Genomic DNA, 7520 nt, shown 5'->3' with positions numbered 1-7520 from the left:
AGCATCATGGTTTGGGCCTGCTTTTCTTCAGCAGGGACAGGGAAGATGGTTAAAATTGATGGGAAGATGGATGGAGCCAAATACAGGACCATTCTGGAAGAAAACCTGATGGAGTCTGCAAAAGACCTGAGACTGGGACGGAGATTTGTCTTCCAACAAGACAATGATCCAAAACATAAAGCAAAATCTACACTGGAATGGTTCACAAATAATCATATCCAGGTGTTAGAATGGCCAAGTCAAAGTCCAGACCTGAATCCAATCGAGAATCTGTGGAAAGAACTGAAAACTGCTGTTCACAAACGCTCTCCATCCAACCTCACTGAGCTCGAGCTGTTTTGCAAGGAGGAATGGGCAAAAATTTCAGTCTCTCGATGTGCAAAATTGATAGAGACGTACCCCAAGCGACTTACAGCTGTAATCGCAGCAAAAGGTGGCGCTACAAAGTATTAACTTAAGGGGGCTGAATAATTTTGCACGCCCAATTTATCAGTTTATTTGTTAAAGTTTGAAATATCCAATAAATTTCTTTCCACTTCATGATTGTGTCCCACTTGTTGTTGGTTCTTCACAAAAAATTACAGTTTTATATCTTTATGTTTGAAGCCTGCAATGTGGCAAAAGGTCAAAGTTCAATGGGGCCAAATACTTTCGCAAGGCACTGTAGGCGTCCTTCCTCTTTTGGCATGTTCAAAAGGAGAGAACGGAAAACTTGGCCAAAAAGAAACTGAGTCAACAAGTTGTTGAAGTTACTGATTGGTGGATGTACGTTTTTGGTCATTTTATGATCAGCAGCCTGTTTTTTATTTTTTTATTAGCTTAAGTTGTTTTTTTTTCTTCTATATTTTCATTGCATGTTTTCTTAATGTGCAAATAAACCTTTCTAAAGGCATTTTTATTTGTTATTTAACTGCAAGCTATATTTCAGAAAGTTTTCAACAAATTATACTTTCAAAAAGTGGTGGGGACCAAATGAGTCATTTCAAAAATGTCCACAGCGTCTCCAGTGTAAATGACACCTGGACATTTTTGGCTCCAATGCTCAGTGTTCTTTCCTATCGCAAAGGAAGTTTGCTTTATACAAAAAACTAACTCTTGTTAAGTTCTTGTTTAGTGTGCTGCGGATTTTCCACAAAATGTAGCTCTTCGGTCAATGTGAGATCTGTCCACACGTGCCACCTATAGGAAGGAACATGTTTATACAACCACCTTCTGACGAAAGAAAGTAATAGCTACTGCGATTTTAACATTTACGCCACCTGCAGGCAATGAGTGTCACTGCTTTTCTTTTCTTTATAGCTGCTGTTTATTTATTTACCTTTTTAAACATCTGTAAACCAAGCTTGAAGATAAAATTAAGCATTCTTGTTGTCAGATATTCAGAATCAAAGACTCTGATATTTAATTTCATTGTTTTCTTTGGCCGTCTTTTTCATATTTCTATTTTTAGCCCCTTGTACTACTTCTCAGTTGACAAATGCTCTTTTTCTACCTTTACTATCCCCAAGCATTTTTGCAACAAAGGCAAAAATATATAAAACAACATTTCCATACAACTCATCAGATTTCATGTGACCAGGATTTCCCCAAATGACTAATTTTAAGGTCAAAATGTAATTGCTCACTCTCTCTGTTGTGACTCACTTTGTTTACAAGTATCAAAATGGAAGCGGACATTTGACTCATAAATGTCAGAGGCAATGTTCTGCAGGGCTGGACCCAGATCAGATGATTTTATAATTAGAAGCCAAGGTGTCATCCTTAATGGACGACAGACTTAAAGCAACATTTTGTAGTATTTGTTTTGCTCTGCAATTTGGCGCCCCTACTGTACAGCCCCAACATGTGCATTTTTGTTACGGTGCATTCAGACCAAGCACAACTTTAGTCCTCCTGTTCGCTTTTTGAGTTTTCTCGCTGGACTTCTGCCGTGTCCACACACAATATTATAATGCGAATAAACACAACCCACGATTACTACAGCGATATGAAACCAAAATATACATTTTGCTGTGATTTAATTGCAATAAACAGATCAAAATCATACAGAATTAACTACAACATGATTGCCATTTTGTAAAACATATGAATTCATGCTTTGTCAGGTCTGTCAGCAAGACAGCAGGACAACAACAACAACTTTTAAAATGTTTGTTTTCTGAACGGAGTTTTGATCGATCAGGCCTGTGCTGCTAACTTGTTCAAAGTACAGTACAATGAAATCAGCTGGAATCAAGTAACAGACACGTCTTTCCTGAACAGCTTCCTAGCTTACCTTTCTCCAACAATATCCAGTTTTGTCTGTTTTTGATATAATTATTAAGTAGTAGTCCAACAGAGCTCTGGGTGCCCACTGACACTAAAAACAACAGTGGAAGTTGGAAACACACCAAGGCTCGCTGATGAGATGCGCAAGTGACGATAAATCAACATTTTAATCCCAAAAATTAGAGAAAAAAGTTAATTTAATAAAAGTAATTAACTCTGAGCTAGTCCACCTAGGGATGTTTGTTTGTCCAAAAGCTGTAGCGCTGCTCCGGCTCTCCTCCACAGCTCCCCGTCACTCAGCAGTTGTCTGTCATCCAGCGGAGATTCAGTCCCTCGTTCTGCTCGGTCCTCTCCAAACATTACTCTGAAGCCGTTGGAGACTTCCAGACAATCTCAATGCTGATTGGCTATCGCCACACAGCGTCATGCAACTTTGTATTCGCAAGAATTAGAATTTTTCAAGTCAAGTGAATCCCTTTGCGTCGCCGCCAGCGCGTCCTGTGCACTGCCGGACAGGAATTTGCATCTGTCTTTAAAATGACTTTGAATGTAATTGCGCTGTGCACAACACTCGCCTTGTGCTTGGTCTGAATGATGACATTACTTATGATCAAAAACTCGCAGGTCGACAACTTTGCTAACACAGCCAAACATTAAGCAAGTTCGACAACACAAGGCATAGCAATGTAGCAGCTCGGCATCTGTCTTGCCGCCCTCTATTTCACAAAGTTTCGCCGACGTCCTTGAGGCTCTTGCTTGGACACTGTCTTTTTCTTGTTTTAGCTTCCTATGTCAAAGTCATCCTCAGTCTCTTCTCCTCTGCCATTAGCTAACTTATGTCTATAGAGGCTGCTGAGCCCAGTAATGTTGCCCGCTCGCACGGCTCCTGCACAGCACCGGCACAGCTCTCCACCAGCGGTTATTTTATGGTAGAAAAGTTACATAATGTTGCTCGATCACTATCTATAAATCTCGTGTTGACGTTAGTTTACATACAACATAGCACACTTGGACATCTGTACCATTACTGTAAGTTCTCTCGCGTCAATTGCTGTCCAGCCTTGTTGGTAAGTATCCGGATAATGGATAACGGATGTTCAGGCCAAGACTTGCACTTCTGTGCAACGGTCATTGTTTACAGTCTGATTACCAATCTTGGAACCCATTGGGTATCGTCTGACGATGATTTGAATGCCGATAAATTTTTTAAAAAGCAGGTTAAAAGCTAAATTATCAGCAGACGATAGCTGATTGGTTTCGATTGTACTTACATGTTACAATGTTACAATGTATCCCTACATGCAACCATTCATGTGCAGATATCATACAGATTGGATGGACAGGAATTTAGTGATTGCTTTGATTATTAAAGTCCACCACTCTACCTAACGTGGAAGTGGGTTTCATCGATTATCCCAGAGTCAGGCAGGTTTATCACCATAACAAAAAACTGTGGTCACTATGTGTGTTTTTGTGTGAGCATTATAGATGTGTGTACATATCTTTGTGTTTGTGTGTCCACTCTCCTGGACATTTGTGATTACTGCCTGCTTTGTGGAGAGGCTTCACTCATTAACTCTCATCACTGCTGATCTTAATGGACCAAACAGAGTAAAAATAGCTAGAGAGAGGGGGCTGCAGCCTTTTAAAGCCAAGCATTGTGCATGTTTGTGTGTGTGTGAGCTCTTCCTTCTAATTGAAAGACTCAAATACATCTGCAGCGACCCATATTCTCATATTTGTATGTATCACTAATCTCTCAATACACAAAAATGCTGTTATAACTACAGATTCTAGCGATTTAGTCTGTACAACAACCACAAACATAATCACTACGTGTGTGAGAAAAATCCTGAATCACACAAAGAAATTAACACAATATCCATTGAGAAAACACAAGGTGTATTTAGTAGCTGTTCTGGAGCTTTTATGATGAAGGTCATGTATTTTTTTCTGATCGCTCATTTCTCATCCTTGTTGGCTTAAAAGTTGAGGTTCAAAGTTCATTCTTGAACTTTGAAACAGCAGTTGACTGTAACTATATTACCTCCAGTTCGATGTTTTAGCTGTTGTTTTTTTTAATAATGGTGGAGATTGTCTGACAATAAAAAAAGCTATGGTGGAGATAATCCCAGCTGCCATCGGGCGAAAGGCGGGGTACACCCTGGACAGGTCACCTGTCCATCGCATAGCCATGCCAAACATCATGGATAAATAATTTTTAGAGGACAAACATTGTCATTTTTATTTTCAAAGCTTTCACCATTGTTTATATTGGTTATCATAGCATTATACTGACCAAGGAAATTTCTGCAATGTTGGAACATGGCAACATCTCTTAAAGTTAGTCAGACAGGGCAAGAAACACAAACAATTTAATCAGATTACCCAAACCCCTTTATTTGGAGGTAAATCTAAAAGGAAGAACACACAAAATTATATTAATTATCTCTCACTGCACAGTAAAACTGTGCGCCAGTGGTGTATGAAGAATTCAGACTCTTTAAGTAAATGTACTAATACCTCACTTTAAAAAAATTAAGTATTGCATTGGAAATGCTATATAAGTAAAAGTATGAAAGTATAATCAGGAACATGCACATAAAGTATTACAAGTAAATGTACTCAAAGCAGGAAGAAAAATATCCCCAGTGTTTTTGTATCAGACCAAGCAGAGCCAAGAGCCAATATACTACAAGCCTGTTCACACCATAGCAGTTCAAATGACATATGTGTTCTGCCTTTTTTTAGATTAAAAACAGAAAGTCACCTGTCAGGCTTCCTTTTTCCCTCCTCTGTCTCAGTCTGAGGACTTGATTCATTTCCTGTTTCATTCTCGTTTCCCTGCAGGCGCTCGAGTGACGGCTTCATTTCAGGGCTTTTACAGTTCAACTTTGGTGACGTACGGCCGATTGACACGTGGAAGTCACTGTGCATCAGGATCATCAACCTGAAAAACACACACACACACACACATAGCCCACATGGTCCGGATGTTGCCCTGTCATACACCAAACCCGCTTCTCTATCCTTGGGCTGAAATGAGCTATTTATGCAAAAAAAAGCACAGAAAGAGTGAACTTTTAAGGATAAGCAGATAAAACACTAAGAATAGCGACAGAAAAGAGGAGAGAAGGAGGGCTGATGGGGAGATAACTTTTTGCTCCAAATGGCTCAACAACTGCTCATCAGGAGGCTTCAGCTACAAACCTGCATTATGTTCAAGTCACCATGGTGCACAAGTCCTGCCTGGGTTTGCTAACACACACACACACACACACACACATACGCACAAACACAGAGATGTTGCAGCCAGCTCTAATGACTTTTACAATTAGTAGCAGGTCTGATTGTGTTGGGGATGTGTCTCAGTGCAGCAGCCGATCAATAAATCTGCCAGATAAATGACCCTGAGTTGCTGAGGGAGTGAAAGGCCGCAGCACAGATTAATCAGCGGCAGCCACCCACAGCTCTGACGTATTACAAAATAGACCATTTAGTTCCATCATCATGACATTTTCTTACATTTTAGGCGTACAGCTGCTGCTCTTCTCTCTTTTATATCAACACATCTGTGTCTCTTCTTCGGCAAAAGATATGTGTAACTTTAAGCCAACAAAATGTACTGCTCCATGAATGGCTTTTATTTGTAGTAATTTGACATTTGACACTGTTTCCAAAATACCACAAACATCTTTGTCACCTCTGTTCTGCGTTTTATTGATATTTATTGGCTGACACATGCGCTGACACAGATATATCTGAAATTGGCTGATTTTGTTACCTCTGTCCAAAGCTAGGCTAGTTGTTCGTTCCTGCTTTCAGTCTTCAGGCTAGGCTGCTGGCTCCAGCTTCATGCTGAGAATACAGCAACGAGAATGGTATTGATCCGTTCACCTAACTCTTGGCAAAAAAACAAATAATGGTTATTCCCAAAATGTCAAACTATTCCTTTAAGATAGATGTGGGTTGTCCCACAAGAAACCACCTGAGAATTGGTTCCCTAACTTATCTACATACATACTGTACGTACCCTTTGAAAAAAAGCATCCTTGTCAGCATGTTTTACTTTTTACTGCTATTTAAAGCTCATTAGGTAACACATTAAATCACTACATAGTTACAAAGGGCTTCTACATATTTTATGGGCGTAACAGCAGTATGTGAAATGTCGACAAAAAATAGCCTGTGGTCTGTTTGGTCAGTCACAATGTGTGGCTTCATAATAACTGTGTTCATCTCCACCTACTAGGTAAAAGTAAAAGTCTAGTGTTGTTCATGCATTAAAAAGAAATCAGAGAGAGGGTAACAACTGATATTTTCAGGCCAAGAGGTTCAATTGACATGATAATTGTACAGGAACCTATTTGACCGTAACTTATGAGAAGGGTTTAATATCACAAAAGCACAAATACAAGTATCTTTTTTTATAAGGCAAAACTTTTTAAGGGAAATGTATGCTTGTCCAGGTAGAGGTAGAAATATTTTTTTCACTTACACCTGCAACTGAAAGTAACAAACCTAACCACAAAAATATAATAAGACTAAAACATTAGGTCATGCAGAATTTCATGGCTAACAAGCCCACACCTGGGGTGATACATCAAATGATTTCCATGCAAGAGCTGACACATGAATGAAAGTTGACTGATAATTACATGCGTCATCACAAGAAAACACACACACACACACACACACACAGCAACTCAGCTGTAAAAAGAGAGAGACGAGAGACAAATCGTGCAAATGTCAGAGGTAACTATCTAATGTCAGTGATGCTATTCGCAGTTTCCTAACTCCATAAAAAAGTGATGACAGATTCAAGCAAACCTCTTTTGTTTGTTTTGAATGGGTGTTTTCTAAGAGCTCCAGGGCATATTCTCAGTGATGGAAAACAATTTTGTCATGCAAAAGGTATTTCCTTTCTCTCTCTCAGAATTGAAGAAAACTGATCATAAACTGGCTAATGTGCAGACTTGCTTTGTTATGAAGAACATGTGCCACTCACAAGGCGTTATGAATCACTCTAAAGTAACACAAAAGCACACTGTGAATGCATGACAACTATTATACTAAGAGAATGATATAGTAAACACAATGTGAAAAACATTTAAGGTTGAATACCTCATCAGGGGGAGACATGCTAAACTTAATGTCATTTTTAGACTTTTGTGTCTTGATGTACTGGAAGAAAGGTTTTGCTTTGTCTCTACAATTATGCTTGAAAAACATTAATAGGTTCAACTACTTAG

The sequence above is a fragment of the Micropterus dolomieu genome, linkage group LG15 (genome assembly GCF_021292245.1).
Source record: "Micropterus dolomieu isolate WLL.071019.BEF.003 ecotype Adirondacks linkage group LG15, ASM2129224v1, whole genome shotgun sequence".
Lineage (NCBI taxonomy): Eukaryota > Metazoa > Chordata > Actinopteri > Centrarchiformes > Centrarchidae > Micropterus > Micropterus dolomieu.
The sequence above is the reverse complement of the archived record's forward strand: the minus strand, read 5'-3'. Positions refer to the sequence as shown.